Here is a 15,390-nt window from a genome sequence, read left to right as displayed (position 1 = left end):
GATCATTTTGCAGTGGTCTCTTACTTTTTTCCAGAGCTATATATATATATATATATATATATACAGTACCAGTCAAAAGTTTGGACACACCTACTCATTCAAGGATTTTTCTTTATTTTTTACTATTTTCTACATTGTAGAATAATAGTGAAGACATCAAAACTATGAAATAACACATGGAATCATGTAGTAACCAAAAAAGTGTTCAAATCAAAATATATTTTATTTTTGAGATTCTTCAATTGGCCCCCTTTGCCTTGATGACAGCTTTGCACACTCTTGGCATTCTCTCAACCAGCTTCATGAGGTAAAAATATATATTTTTGTTTAACACTTTTTTGGTTACTACATTATTCCATATGTGTTATTTCATAGTTTTGATGTCTTCACTATTATTCTACATATACAATAAAGAAAAACCCTTGAATAAGTAGGTGTGTCCAAACCTTTGACTGGTACTTTATATACACTAGATCAGTGGTTCCCAACCTTTTTTTGGTTACTGTACCACCAACTGAATTTTGCTCTGCACAGAGTACCCCTGAATTTAATGGTTTAATGAGTCTTCTCAAGTACCCTCCATGGATAGGCCTAGTACCCCTGGTTGGGAACCACTGCACTAGATGACTGACAGGTGCGCTGTTTTGAAGCCACCTCGCCTCCATCTCCGCACTCCCCCACCATTGTAAAAAATCCACCTTGGCACTCCCCCACCATTGTAAAAAAATATTTTGGAAGGTATAGAAATGCATTTATTAATGTCTACATTTGTTTTTGCCAGGTTTATACTATTACATACACCTTAATGCATACTTTACTATTATTGAGCTAAACATAAAAATGAAAAAATATATTAAAACATTTTCCTTTAAGGTGCACTATGCTCTGCCATTTCCAGTTTGCTTAAACAAGCAATGTATAGTGTAGAGAATCACTGTACCATCCAAACCATTGTGAAATATATTTTTTATAACCAAATATATTGTATTTTCAGCTGTTTGAAGCTGGTGTACAAAACCGAACGTAAAAGACTCAAAAACGAAACTTAAGAACAGGAAGCATAGAAATAGTGCAGATCTACGGCTTTTTAAACTTGCTTTCAATGAGAATGACAGATCTATAACTCACATTTCAATGTGAATTTTGTGGGGTTGCCGAGGTGCCTTATTGTTACCAACATAATTAGAGCAGTAAAAATAAATGTTTTGTTATACCAGTGGTCTGTTATAAACTGGGTAGTTCGAGCCCTGAATGCTCATTGGCTGACAGCCCGTATACCACGGGTATGACAAAACATGTATTTTTACTGCTCTAATTACATTGGTAACCAGTTTATAATAGCAATAAGGCACCTCGGGGGTTTGTGGTATATGGCCAATATACCACGGCTAAGGGCTGTATCAGGCGTGCAAAAGAATAGCCCTTAGCCATGGTAGCAGTGCGGTCGTGTATTCTGTCCTCGTGTAAATAGCCTGTTTTTTTCGTATATATTTCTCTAACTCACTTTCCATCCTTTAACTAAATATACTTTCCTGCAATCCGCCTCACCCAATGTGGAACGGATTCTATTATTTCTTTATTTTTATCAAGAACCTACGGCTGAAACTAGCCAGCTAGCCAGCTAACTAGCTACTTGCTATTAGCCACCGTTAGCGGTCTTCACCACTGTCCGTGGCCTGCACTACCTACCAGCCAGCTCTAGCCTGGACAATTATCGGCCAGTCTGCACAGCGTGCTATCGACCCAGATCATATCGGATTTTCTGTCGGAATCACTGAATCACTGGACCTTAACACCGGATCATCGCAACTAGCTAGCTGCAACCGAATGGCTGGTGTTGGCTAATCACCACTGTCCCGACGCACCAGTTAGCCTTGAGCTAGCCTCGAGCCAGGCCCATCTCCCGGCTATCTACCTCTCTGTCAACCGGACGGGACCTCCTAGTGTTGACACGCAGCCCCGCCGATCCATCACGACTGGTCTGCCGACGTAATCGTCTGATGTGGTTTCAACAGGCTTCCCATTGCGACGACCACAAAGATCCATCTGCTAGCCCCGGCCCGCTATCACGCGCAATCAACAGCCGTGCCTCCAGCTCGCCTGTGCGGTAGGAGCCTACGAACTGCTCCCGGACTTACCTATTGCTGTTCACTGGACCTTATGATCACTCAGCTACACAGCTGATGCCTGCTGGACTGTTCCTTTACACGGTACCCTATCCTGTTTATCCGTTTAGCCTCAGCCCAAACTTTCGTCGCCATTACCAGTTGTTGTCTTAGCCCTCTCGAATAACACCTGTGATTGCGTTATGCCTCTCTCCAATGTCAATATGCCTAGCTTATTGCTGTTTGGGTTAGTTCTTATTGTATTATTTCACTGTAGAGCCGCTCAACCAGCCTCAGAGAGCTCTTTTGTCCCACCCCCATACACGCGGAGACCGGCTCAATCGGTACCTCCAGTGATGCTATCTCTTTCATCGTTACCCAATGCTTAGGTGTACCTCCACTGTACTCATATCCTTCTATATCCTTGTCTGTACATAATACCCTGAATCTATTCAACAACGCCCGGAAATATGCCCTTTTTATTCTCTGTACCCAACGCACTAGAAGACCAGTTCTTAAAGCCTTTAGCCATATCCTTATTCTATTCCTCCTCTGTTCCTCTGGTGATGTAGAGGTTAACCCAGGCCCTGTAGCCCCCAGTATCACTCCTACTCCCCAGGCGCTATCATTTGTTGACTTCTGTAACCGTAAAAGCCTTAGATTCTTGCATGTTAACATCAGAAGCCTCCTCCCTAAGTTTGAGTTATTCACTGCGTTAGCACACTCTGCCAACCCTGATGTTCTAGCAGTGTCTGAATCCTGGCTTAGGAAGGCCACCAAAAATTCAGAAATTTCTATCCCGAATTACAACATTTTCCGTCTAGATAGAACTGCGAAAGGGGGCGGAGTTGCAATCTACTGTAGAGATAGCCTGCAGAGCTATATCATACTATCCAGGTCTGTGCCCAAACAGTTTGAGCTTCTAATTCTATAAATCCACCTTTCCAGAAATAAGTCTCTCACTGTTGCCGCTTGCTATAGACCCCCCTCAGCCCCCAGTTGTGCCCTGGACACCATATGTGAATTGCTTGCCCCCCATCTATCCTCAGAGTTCGTACTGCTTGGTGACTTAAACTGGGATATGCTTAACACCCCGGCCATCCTACAATCTAAACTAGATGCCCTCAATCTCACACAAATTATCAAGGAACCTACCAGGTACAACCCTAAATCCATAAACATGGGCACCCTCATAGATATCATCCTGACTAATTTACCCTCTAAATACACCTCCGCTATCTTCAACCAGGATCTCAGCGATCACTGCCTCATTGCCTGCGTCCGTAATGGGTCTGCGGTCAAACGACCACTCCTCATCACTGTCAAACGCTCCCTAAAACACTTCAGCGAGCAGGCCTTTCTAATTCACCTGGCCCGGGTATCCTGGATGGATATTGACCTCATTCCATCAGTAGAGGATGCCTGGATGTTCTTCAAAAGTGCTTTCTTCTCCATCTTAAATAAGCATGCCCCATTCAAAAAATTCTGAACTAAGAACAGATATAGCCCTGGTTCACCCCAGACTTGACTGCCCTTGACCAGCACAAAAACATCCTGTGGCGTACTGCATTAACATCGAACAGCCCCTGCGATATGCAACTTTTCAGGAATGTCAGGAACCAATATACACAATCAGTTAGAAAAGCAAAGGCTAGCTTTTTCAAACAGAAATGTGCATCATGTAGCACTAACTCCAAAACGTTTTGGGACACTGTAAAGTCCATGGAGAATAAGAGCACCTCCTCCCAGCTACCCACTGCACTGAGGCTAGGAAACACTGTCACCAACGATAAATCTACGATAATCGAGAATTTCAATAAGCATTTCGCTACGGCTGGCCATGCTTTCCACCTGGCCACCAGCTCTGCACCCTCCGCTGCAACTTGCCCACGCCCCCCCCCCCCCCATGGCCTATTTATTGCCTTACCTCCATAACTTACTACATTTGCACACACTGTATATAGATTTTATATTGTGTTATTGACTGTACATTTTGTTTATTCCATATGTAACTCTGTGTTGTTGTTGTTTTTATCGCACTGCTTTGCTTTATCTTGGCCAGGTCGCAGTTGTAAATGAGAACTTGTTCTCAACTGGTTTACCTGGTTAAATATAGGTGAAATAAAAAAACAAAATATACTGAGGTGCCTATATATATATATATATATATATATATATATATATAATATAATAAATAATAAATATATTGGCCATATACCACAAACCCCTAAGGTGCCTTATTGCTATTATAAACTGGTTACCAACGTAATTAGATTAGTAATTACGTCTGTGTTGCATCATGGCTAAGAACAGCCCTTAGCCATGGTATATTGGCTATATACCTTATTGCTTAATTATACACTGGGTGGTTCGAGCCCTGAATGCTGATTGGCTGACAAAACATGTATTTTTACTGCTCTAATTATGTTGGTAACCAGTTTATAATAGCAATAAGGCACCTTAGGGGTTTGTGGTATATGGCCAATATACCACGGCTAATGGCTGTGTCCAGGCACTCCGTGTTGCATAAGAACAGCCCTTAGCCGTGGTATATTGGCCATATACCACACTCCCTCATGCCTTATTGCTTAAATATACCACATCTGGTCCTCTGTAGCTCAGCTGGTAGAGCACGGCGCTTATAACGCCAAGGTAGTGGGTTCGATCCCCGGGACCACCCATACACAAAAAAAATGTATGCACGCATGACTGTAAGTCGCTTTGGATAAAAGCGTCTGCTAAATGGCATATTATTATTTATTATTATTATCTGTCAGCCAATGAGCAATTATAAATTGGGTGGTTTGAGCCATGAATGCTCATTGGCTGACAGCCGTGGTATATCAGACAATATACCATGCGTATGACATAACATTTATTTTTAGTGCTCTAAGTAGTTGGTAACCAGTTTATAATAGCAATAAGTCACCTGGGGGGTTTGCATTACTGCGTGACTAAGAACAGCCCTTAGCCGTGGTATTTTGGCCATAGGCCACACCCTCTCATACCTTATTGCTTAAATACATTGCATCAGCAATCCAAGGTTTATATACCGAATTGTTTTTAACAGCTACACTACACCTTACTAGTCTTGCTAACAGCAGCCTCTCCACAGCTCGCGCGTTAGCGGGTTCAAAACAGGGGGCATCCGGATTTGAACCGGAGACCTCTTGATCTGCAGTCAAATGCTCTACCACTGAGCTATACCCCCACTGTAGCATGATTGGAAAATAAAAGCTAATTATTCGAAGGATAACGTCAATTGTGTTCATAAATTTGGAAAACATTATTTTATGCCATACAGTTTTTATTTTGGGTAAAAAATAATAATGTATTTCACGGTTTATCGACGTTTTTCAAGATGTGTTCGTCTGTTAGGAGAGCGCAAACCGTGCATTCGTTTCCTCCACTAGGAGGCGACAAATACATGTGTTTTCTTGGTGCTTTCAGTACAGTACCGTACACAATATTTTATATAGGCTATCAAGGAGGAAACGAATGTTAGTGTTTCTTTGTATCTTTTTGTCAGTAACAACATCAGTCGGTTCTCATGCATGCCCAGTTATATATATATATATATATATATATATATATATATATATTTATTTTTTTATTTTTTTATTAACATGCGTGCACCCTAAACACATTAGATACAAATATTGGTTTGGTCACAGTGGTAAACCTCAGATAGTAAAACTCTGGTCCTGTCTTGCATTTCATTCGTGCATTTGCCATAAAACAACAACAATAACCACTCACATGACACATTTCGACCAGGATAAGTTCATTTACGTGAGCAGTTTATTGTGTGGCCTTGATGATGACACAATTAAGGGTGGAGAATGTTGTTAAAACCGTGACCACGGGAAACCAAAAAACGTGCGAAAAGGCCTGTTGGGAAGACTGCAAAAAAACAGCTCTGCAGGCCTTATCACACCCCAGCCACTTGAAATGACATTGAGGTTTATTTGCATCACAACAAGGAGATTGCGTGCCTCAGAATTTCAAAAGTAAATCTGGTGGTGATAGAAACATGTGAATGACTAGAGAATGACTCTGACTGCAGGAATACAATAGGCCTGCAATACAATGAATGACCTTCCATCAGGCATGTCTCCTACACATCCTACACAACGGATTTGAAGGAATGAGTACCATTTTAACAGCTAGTTTGTCATAAGTGAAAGATAATCCTATGGGTTAAACCATGTACAATAAATGTAGGCCTAATAGTATGACGGCAACAATGTCTGACAGTAATAAACCTAACCATTTTACTGTAACAGTTATGATCAGGTAACATGTTTTAGACTGCCAGCTGATATTATGAGCGCCCATTACTATTGTCTTTTAAATTGTGTCTTGTACATAAGATTGTCCACAAGTACCTACAGTTGAAGTCGGAAGTTTACATACACTTAGATTGGAGTCATTAAAACTTGTTTTTCAACCTCTCCACAAATTTCTTGTTAGCAAACTATAGTTTTGGCAAGTCGGTTAGGACATCTACTTTGTGCATGACACAAGTACATTTTCCAACAATTGTTTACAGACAGATTATTTCACTTATAATTCACTGTATCACAATTCAAGTGGGTCAGAAGTTTACATACACTAAGTTGACTGTGCCTTTCAACAGCTTGGAAAATTCCAGAAAATGATGTAATGGCTTTAGAAGCTTCTGATAGACTAATTGACATAATTTGAGTCATTTGGAGGTGTACCTGTGGATGTATTTCAAGGCCTTCCTTCAAACGCAATGCCTCTTTGCTTGACATCATGGGAAAATCAAAAGAAATCAGCCAAGACCTCAGAAAAACAATTGTAGACCTCCACAAGTCTGGTTCATCCTTGGGAGCAATTTCCAAATGCCTGAAGGTACCACGTTCATCTGTACAAACAATAGTACGCAAGTATAAACACCATGGGACCACGCAGCCGTCATACCGCTCAGGAAGGAGAAGCGTTCTGTCTCCTAGAGATGAACGTACTTTGGTGCGAAAAGTGCAAATCAATCCCAGAACAACAGCAAAGGACCTTGTGAAGATGCTGGAGGAAACAGGTACAAAAGTATCTATATCCACAGTAAAACAAGTCCTATATTGACATTACCTGAAAGGCCACTCAGCAAGGAAGAAGCCAGACTACGGTTTGCAACTGCACATGGGGACAAAGATCGTACTTTTTGGAGAAATGTCCTCTGGTCTGATGAAACAAAAATAGAACTGTTTGGCCTTAATGACCATCGTTATGTTTAGAGGAAAAAGGGGGGTGGGGCTTGCAAGCCGAAGAACACCATCCCAACCGTGAAGCACGGGTGTGGCAGCATCATGCTGTGGGGGTGCTTTACTGCAGGAGGGACTGGTGCACTTCACAAAATAGATGGCATCATGAGGAAGGAAAATTATGTGGATATATTGAAGCAACATCTTAAGACATCAGTCAGGAAGTTAAAGCTTGGTCACAACTGGGTCTTCCAAATGGACAATGACCCCAAGCATACTTCCAAAGTTGTGGCAAAATGGCTTAAGGACAACAAAGTCAAGGTATTGGAGTGGCCATCACAAAGCCCTGACCTCAATCCTATAGAAAATCTGTGGGCAGAACTGAAAAAGTGTGTGCGAGCAAGGAGGCCTACGAACCTGACTCAGTTACACCAGCTTTGTATGGAGGAATCGGCCAAAATTCACCCAACTTATTGTGGGAAGCTTGTGGAAGGCTACCCGAAACGTTTGGCCCAAGTTAAACAATTTAAAGACAATGCTACCAAATACTAATTGAGTGTATGTAAACTTCTGACCCACTGGGAATGTGATGAAAGAAATAAATAAAAGCTGAAATAAATCACTCTCTACTATTATTCTGACATTTCACATTCTTAAAATAAAGTGGTGATCCTAACTGACCTAAGACAGGGAGTTTTTACTAGGATTAAATGTCAGGAATTGTGAAACTGAGTTTAAATGTATTTGGCTAAGGTGTATGTAAACTTCCGACTTCAACTGTATGTAACTACTTTAACTTGGTCAGGGATAACCATAACTATTCCACTAGAAGGAGTGAAACCAACATTGTTCCTTTCAGATTTAAGAGTGGTATGGGGAAAGAAACCTTTTTGGACTCATTTGTTTTCTGACATTCTTTGGACTAGTCTTCCAAAGAACTTGAAATTCATAACCTCCATGATCCGTTTCAAGTTCTCACTCAAAAAATTGATAAATAGTAGTATGTCTTGTAAATGAGCCGTAAGACTACAGTATGTGGGTGAGAAGAAAATGCCCCGGGATAGTATATGGGCTGACTTTTGGTGCCTATTGTGTATCATATTGTGATTGTCTTGTATAGATTAGGGATTGATTGTTGTATATATTAGGAGTAAATGAGACAAGGGCGATGAACCTGTCCAGGGTTGTTTATTATGGAAATGGACCTGAACTGTAAAATGTGTCTGTCATTGTCTGTAGCTACTACCATTGCTGCCTAACCTTGCTGCAAGTTTGCTGCAATTCTACACATTTTGCCATGGAGCGGTGAGAAGATTGAGCAATTTTACAGCTAATTTCATGCAATTCTTCTCATTTTGCCATGGGGCGTAGAGGAAAATGAGCTGTTTTAAAGCGTATTTCCTGCAATTCTACACGTTTTGCCATAGGGTGGAGAGAAATGTTTACAGTTTTTAATATGTATCTGAGTGATACTGAATAACAAAATCATTGGGGCCCCCCAGTCATTCAACCATGATAACAAGTTAAATAGCTGGCAGCTAAACTAACTTAACAATCTAAAATATGTTAGCTGACATGGGCTAACATAACAATAGAAAAACTGCTGATGCACAACCAAATTTCAAAATAGCACCTTGTCTATTCCACTATTCTAACTCGCAACAGTAAATTGAGACCCCGACTGAGTTCCCCCCCAAAAAAATATATATATTTCTATATTTTTGGGTGGGGGGATTGATCTGAGGACCTTCAAAAGGGAGGCCGAGGGCTGCATGCGGCCTGTGGGCCGCCAGTTGCCCATCCCTGCTTTATGGTAAGACGTGTTTCATTATGTGTTAGGCAGCTCTTACCTGCTATAATAACATACTAGACTTATTGTATGCAGAGAGAGCACATCCACATCGACAGGGCCACGTTGGAGAGGGTCAAAAGCTTTAAGTTCCTCGGTGTGCGCATCACATACTGACCTGAAATGGTCCCTTCACACTGACAGAGTGGTCAAGAAATGTGTCTTGGCCCCCAAGACCCTCACAAAACTTCTACATATGCACCATCAAGAGAGCATTCTGTCGGGCTGTATCACCGCCTGGTACAGAAACTGCCCCGCCCGCAACCGCAGGGCTCTCCAGATGGTAGTGCGGTCAGCCCAACGCATCATCGGGGGCACACTGCCTGCCCTCCAGGACATCTACAGCACCCAGTGTCACAGGAAGGGCAAGAAGTTCATCAAGGACCTCAGCCACACGAGCCACGGCCTGTTCACCCTGCTACCATCTAGAAGGCAGAGACAGTACAGTTGCATCAAAGCTGGGACCGAGAGACTGATAAACAGCTTCTATCTCCAGGCCATCAGACTGTTAAACTGTTATCACTAGCCGGCCTCCGCCCAGTACCCTTCCCTGAACCTTAGACACTGTCACTAGCCGGCTACCAACCGGTACTCTACCCTTCACCTTAGAGACTGCTGTCACTATGTACATAGAGTCATTGAACACTGGTCACTTTAATCATGTTTACATACTGTTTTACCCACTTTATACAGTGCATTCGGAAAGTATTCAGACCCATTCAATTTTTCCACATTTTGTTACGTCACAGCCTTATTCTAAAATGGATGAAATTGTTTTTTCCCCCTCCTCAATCTACACACAATACCCCATAATGACAAAGCAAAAACAGGTTTTTAGAAATTGTTGCAAATGTATTAAAAATTAAAAACGGAAATATCACATTTACGTAAGTATTCAGACCCTTTACTCAGTACTTTGTTGAAGTGCCTTTGGCAGCGATTACAGCCTTGAGTCTTCTTGGGTATGATGCTACAACCTTGGCACACCTGTATTTGGGGAGTTTCTCCCATTCTTCTCTGCAGATCCTCTCAAGCTCTGTCAGGTTGGATGGGGAGCATTGCTACACAGCTATTTTCAGTTCTCTCCAGAGATGTTCGATCGGGTTCAAGTCGGTGCTCTGGCTGGGCCACTCAAGGACATTCAGAGACTTGTCCCAAGCCACTCCTGCGTTTTCTTGGCTGCAGCTTAGGGTCATTGTCCTGTTGGAAGGTGAACCTTCACCCCAGTCTGAGGTCCTGAGCGCTCTGGAGCAGGTTTTCATCAAGTATCTCTCTGTACTTTGCTCAGTTCATCTTTCCCTCGATCCTGACTAGTCTCCCATTCCCTGCCGCTGAACAACATCTCCACAGCATGATGCTGCAACCACCATGCTTCACCGTAAAGATGGTGCCAGGTTTCCTCCAGACGTGACGCTTAGCATTCAAGCCAAAGAGTTCAATCTTGGTTTCATCAGACCAGAGAATCTGCATAATGGCACAGCATTTCATAAACTTTACTGTGGGAAGTTGATATGTTGATATGCTTCAGTTTGCTGCCATATGACTGGTTCCACATTTGTCTCTAGTGATAATAAGGTAAAATATATCTAAAACAAGTGTCATTTATATTTACAATTCCCTTATCCAAACAGATTACTCATTTACCTAGCTCTTATCAATAGCTCTTATCAAGTTGTAAATTATAGTGCATGAAGAATGATGTTACTGTATATCTATCAGATAAAGTAGATGCTTTTTCCACTTGGAACCGGTATGTTCTCTAGAGCTTATTCATGGTTTCCTCCCACTTAAAGGTGGTGGAATTATTAGGGAATGAAGTCAAGGTCAGAATCCGCGTATCTGTACACACACCTCTACCACACCTTAATTTATTCGATCTCCACCCAAAACTAATAGCAGGTGAATAGCACACTATTTTCGTGCTTAAGTTCAAGGTCAGAATACATGTAGAGAGAAAAGTGCAAAGAAAGGGAATTAAGCTTCATTTTTGTGTGCTTAACTCAGGTCGGAATCGTGCCCATGTTAAGTTTAACGTTGTGACATTGTCCACCTATGCTGGCCCTACCAACCCAGTTAGCCACCGTTCACTGTTCACCAACCTACCATTGACAACAACTATCAGACCAGTGATCGATACATTTGAAAGAAAATGAGGGGGCACCCGGATTTGAACCAGGGACCTCTTGATCTGCAGTCAAATGCTCTACCACTGAGCTATACCCCCTGATAAGAAGAATTATCAACAGAAGTGTTCTACTCATTGTTCTGAGTAAGCGTTTCATAGGTCAGCACCATGGGAACATTGCTCCACCTCCCTGGATCTGGAGTGCCATTTATCTTCTTTGTTTGTGTGTGTTTGTGTGTGTGAGTGTGTGTGTGTGTGTGTGTGTGTGTGTGTGTGTGTGTGTGTGTGCGTGCACGTGTGTGTGCAGGGTTGGGTAGGTTACTTTCTAAACGTAATCTGTTCGTTACTAGTTACCTCTCCAAAATTGTATGAATTTTTGTTTTAGTTTTTTTTAATAAAAATGTTTATGCACTCACTAACTGTAAGTCACTCTGGATAAGAGCGTCTGCTAAATGACTAAAATGTAAATGTAAATGTAATCAGTAACGTAACTTTTGGATTACCCACATTTTTTAATGTAATCTGATCACTTTCCCCTTAAGAGGCAATTAAAAGAAGAGAAAACAGATCCAACGCTACCTGGATAGCTAACTAAACAATAGCTGGAACGACCTAGCTTTAATATTTGGAGACGCGTTCTCTCTGTTGGGACAGACGCTAACTGGCTGAATCGATTCAGTGGCTAGCTTTGCACTTAACTGGCTAACAGTAGCTACTAAGGGTAAGTTATAACCTACATTTATTTTTGTTTTGTTTTTACATACTGGTAACCAGAGTCGTTCAAGGGAATTCGGGACATGGGTGACTAGTTAACGATAGCTTGGCTCTCTGTGTGTTCGTGCCGTGGGAGGAGGGGTTAGCTCGTTGGCAGAGAGCAATGGCTAGCTAGTATGCTAACTATTCTAGCTAACTAAATGGCTGAATAAGTTGACGACGTACTCACTCAAACTGTCAAAACTAACCCAAAACTTTACACAACGTTAGACACGGACACAAATGATATGCTTGGCGTGTTAACACACTGGTGGTTTGTTGTAAAGCCAACTAGTTTGTTGTAACCGAGTATTGGTGCTAAACCGTGTTATTGGAGGCTGGCATGCTAGTTGGCTTTGGCGTCATAGGATTCGGTGCCCCGGACGGTTTTCACGGAAGAATACTGTACCAAGTTGCTAGCTGAATAAACTAAGTTAATCTATTCCTAGAAACATTGAACCGCTGTAGTTTACAACAATTATCATTTCTAAAGTGGAAGTTGGGAGAGTTATATTTGAGTGTTTCAGTGAAACGTAAGTGAGGGAGGCCCCGCTCTCTCGCTTTCCCAGATGTTTAGTTCATTTCATTCCGATCTCCTTTGCATTATTGTAGCCTTTTTCTGTAGCCTGTCAACTATGTGTCTGTCTATCCCTGTTCTCTCCTCTCTGCACAGGCCATACAAACGCTTCACACCACGTGGCTGTTGCCACTCTAATCTGGTGGTCCCTGCGCGCACAACCCACGTGGAGTTCCAGGTCTCTGGCAGCCTCTGGAACTGCCATTCTGCGGCCAAAAAGGCAGAGTTCATCTCAGCCTATGCTACCCTCCAGTCCCTCGACTTCTTGGCGCTGACGGAAACATGGATTACCACAGAAAACACTGCTACTCCTACTGCTCTTTCCTCGTCTAACCATGTGTTCTCGCATACCCCGAGAGCATCTGGTCAGCGCGGCGGTGGCACAGGAATCCTCATCTCTCCCAAGTGGACATTCTCTCTTTTTCCCTTGACCCATCTGTCTATCTCCTCATTTGAATTCCATGCTGTCACAGTCACTAGCCCATTCAAGCTTAACATCCTTGTCATTTATCGCCCTCCAGGTTCCCTTGGAGAGTTCATCAATGAGCTTCCTTTCCTGAGGATGGCTCACCCCTCACAGTTCTGGGTGACTTTAACCTCCCTACATCTGCCTTTGACTAATTTCTCTCTGCCTCCTTCTTTCCACTCCTTTCCTCTTTTGACCTCACCCTCTCACCGTCCCCCCCTACTTACAAGGCAGGCAATACGCTTGACCTCATCTTTACTAGATGCTGTTCTTCTACTAATCTCACTGCAACTCCCTCCAAGTCTCCAACCACTACTTTGTATCCTTTTTGCTCTCACTCTCCTCCAACACTACTCACTCTGCCCGTACTCAGATGGTAATGTGCCGTCGCAACCTTCGCTCTCTCTCTCCCGCTACTCTCTCCTCTTCCATCTTATCATCTCTTCCCTCTGCTAAATCCTTCTCCCTCCGATCTCCTGATTCTGCCTCCTCAACCCTCCTCTCTTCCCTTTCTGCATCTTTTGACTCTCTATGTCCCCTATCCTCCCGGCCGGCTCGGTCCTCCTCTCCTGCTCCGTGGCTTGACCACTCATTGCGAGCTCACAGAAGAGGACTCCGGGCAGCCGAGCGGAAATTGAGGAAAACTAGACTCCCTGCGGACCTGTCATCTTTTCACTCCCTCCTCTCTACATTCTCGTCCTCTGTTTCCGCTGCTAAAGCCACTTTCTACCACTCTAAATTTCAAGCCTCTGCCTCTAACCCTAGGAAGCTCTTTGCCACCTTCTCCTCCCTGCTGAATCCTCCTCCTCCTCCCCCTCCCTCCTCCCTCTTTTGAAAAGAAGGTTGACAACATCCGATCCTCATTTATTAAGTCAAATGACACAGCTGGTCCTGCTCACACTGCCCTACCCTATGCTTTGACTTCTTTCTCCCCTCTCTCTCCAGATGAAATCTTGCGACTTGTGAAGGCCGGCCGCCCAACAACCTGCCCACTTGACCCTATCCCCTCCTCTCTTCTCCAGACCATTTCCGGAGACCTTCTCCCTTACCTCACCTCGCTCATCAACTCATCCTTGACCGCTGGCCATGTCCCTTCCGTCCCTTGCACCCCCCTCCTCAAAAAAACCTACACTCGATCCCTCTGATGTCAACAAATACAGACCAGTATCCCTTCTTTCTTTTCTCTCCAAAACTCTTGAGCGTGCCGTCTTTAGCCAACTCTCCTGCTATCTCTCTCAGAATGACCTTCTTGATCCAAACCAGTCAGGTTTCAAGACTGGTCATTCAACTGAGACTGCTCTTCTCTGTGTCACGGAGGCTCTCCGCACTGCTAAAGCTAACTCTCTCTCCTCTGCTCTTATCCTTCTAGACCTATCCGCTGCCTTTGATACTGTGAACCATCAGATCCTCCTCTCCACCCTCTCCAAGTTGGGCATCTCCGGCACTGCTCACTCTTGGATTGCGTCCTACCTGACAGGTCGCTCCTACCAGGTGGCGTGGCGAGAATCTGTCGCCGCACCACGTGCTCTCACCACTGGTGTCCCCCAGGGCTCAGTTCTAGGCCCTCTCCTATTCTCTCTATACACCAAGTCACTTGGCTCTGTCATATCCTCACATGGTCTCTCCTATCATTGCTACGCAGACGACACACAATTCATTTTCTCCTTTCCCCCTTCTGATAACCAGGTGGCGAATCGCATCTCTGCATGTCTGGCAGACATATCAGTGTGGATGTCGGATCACCACCTCAAGCTGAACCTCGGCAAGACGGAGCTGCTCTTCCTCCCGGGGAAGGACTGCCCGCTTCATGATTTCGCCATCACGGTTGACAACTCCATTGTGTCCTCCGCCCAGAGTGCAAAGAACCTTGGCGTGACCATGGACAACACCCTGTCATTCTCCGCTAACATCAAAGCGGTGACCCGATCCTGCAGGTTCATGCTCTACAACATTCGCAGAGTACGACCCTACCTTACACAGAAAGCGGCACGTCCTAATCCAGGCACTTGTCATCTCCCGTCTGGATTACTGCAACTCGCTGTTGGCTGGGCTCCCTGCCTGTGCCATTAAACCCCTACAACTTATCCAGAACGCCGCAGCCCGTCTGGTGTTCGACCTTCCCAAGTTCTCTCATGTCACCCCGCTCCTCCGCACACTCCACTGGCTTCCAGTTGAGGCTCGCATCTACTACAAGACCATGGTGCTAGCCTACGGAGCTGTGAGGGGAACGGCACCTCCTTACCTTCAGGCTCTGATCAAACCCTACACCCAAACGAGGGCACTACGTTCA

The sequence above is a fragment of the Coregonus lavaretus genome (genome assembly GCF_964263955.1).
Source record: "Coregonus lavaretus genome assembly, chromosome: 28".
NCBI lineage: Eukaryota > Metazoa > Chordata > Actinopteri > Salmoniformes > Salmonidae > Coregonus > Coregonus lavaretus.
Note: the sequence above shows the minus strand (reverse complement) of the source record.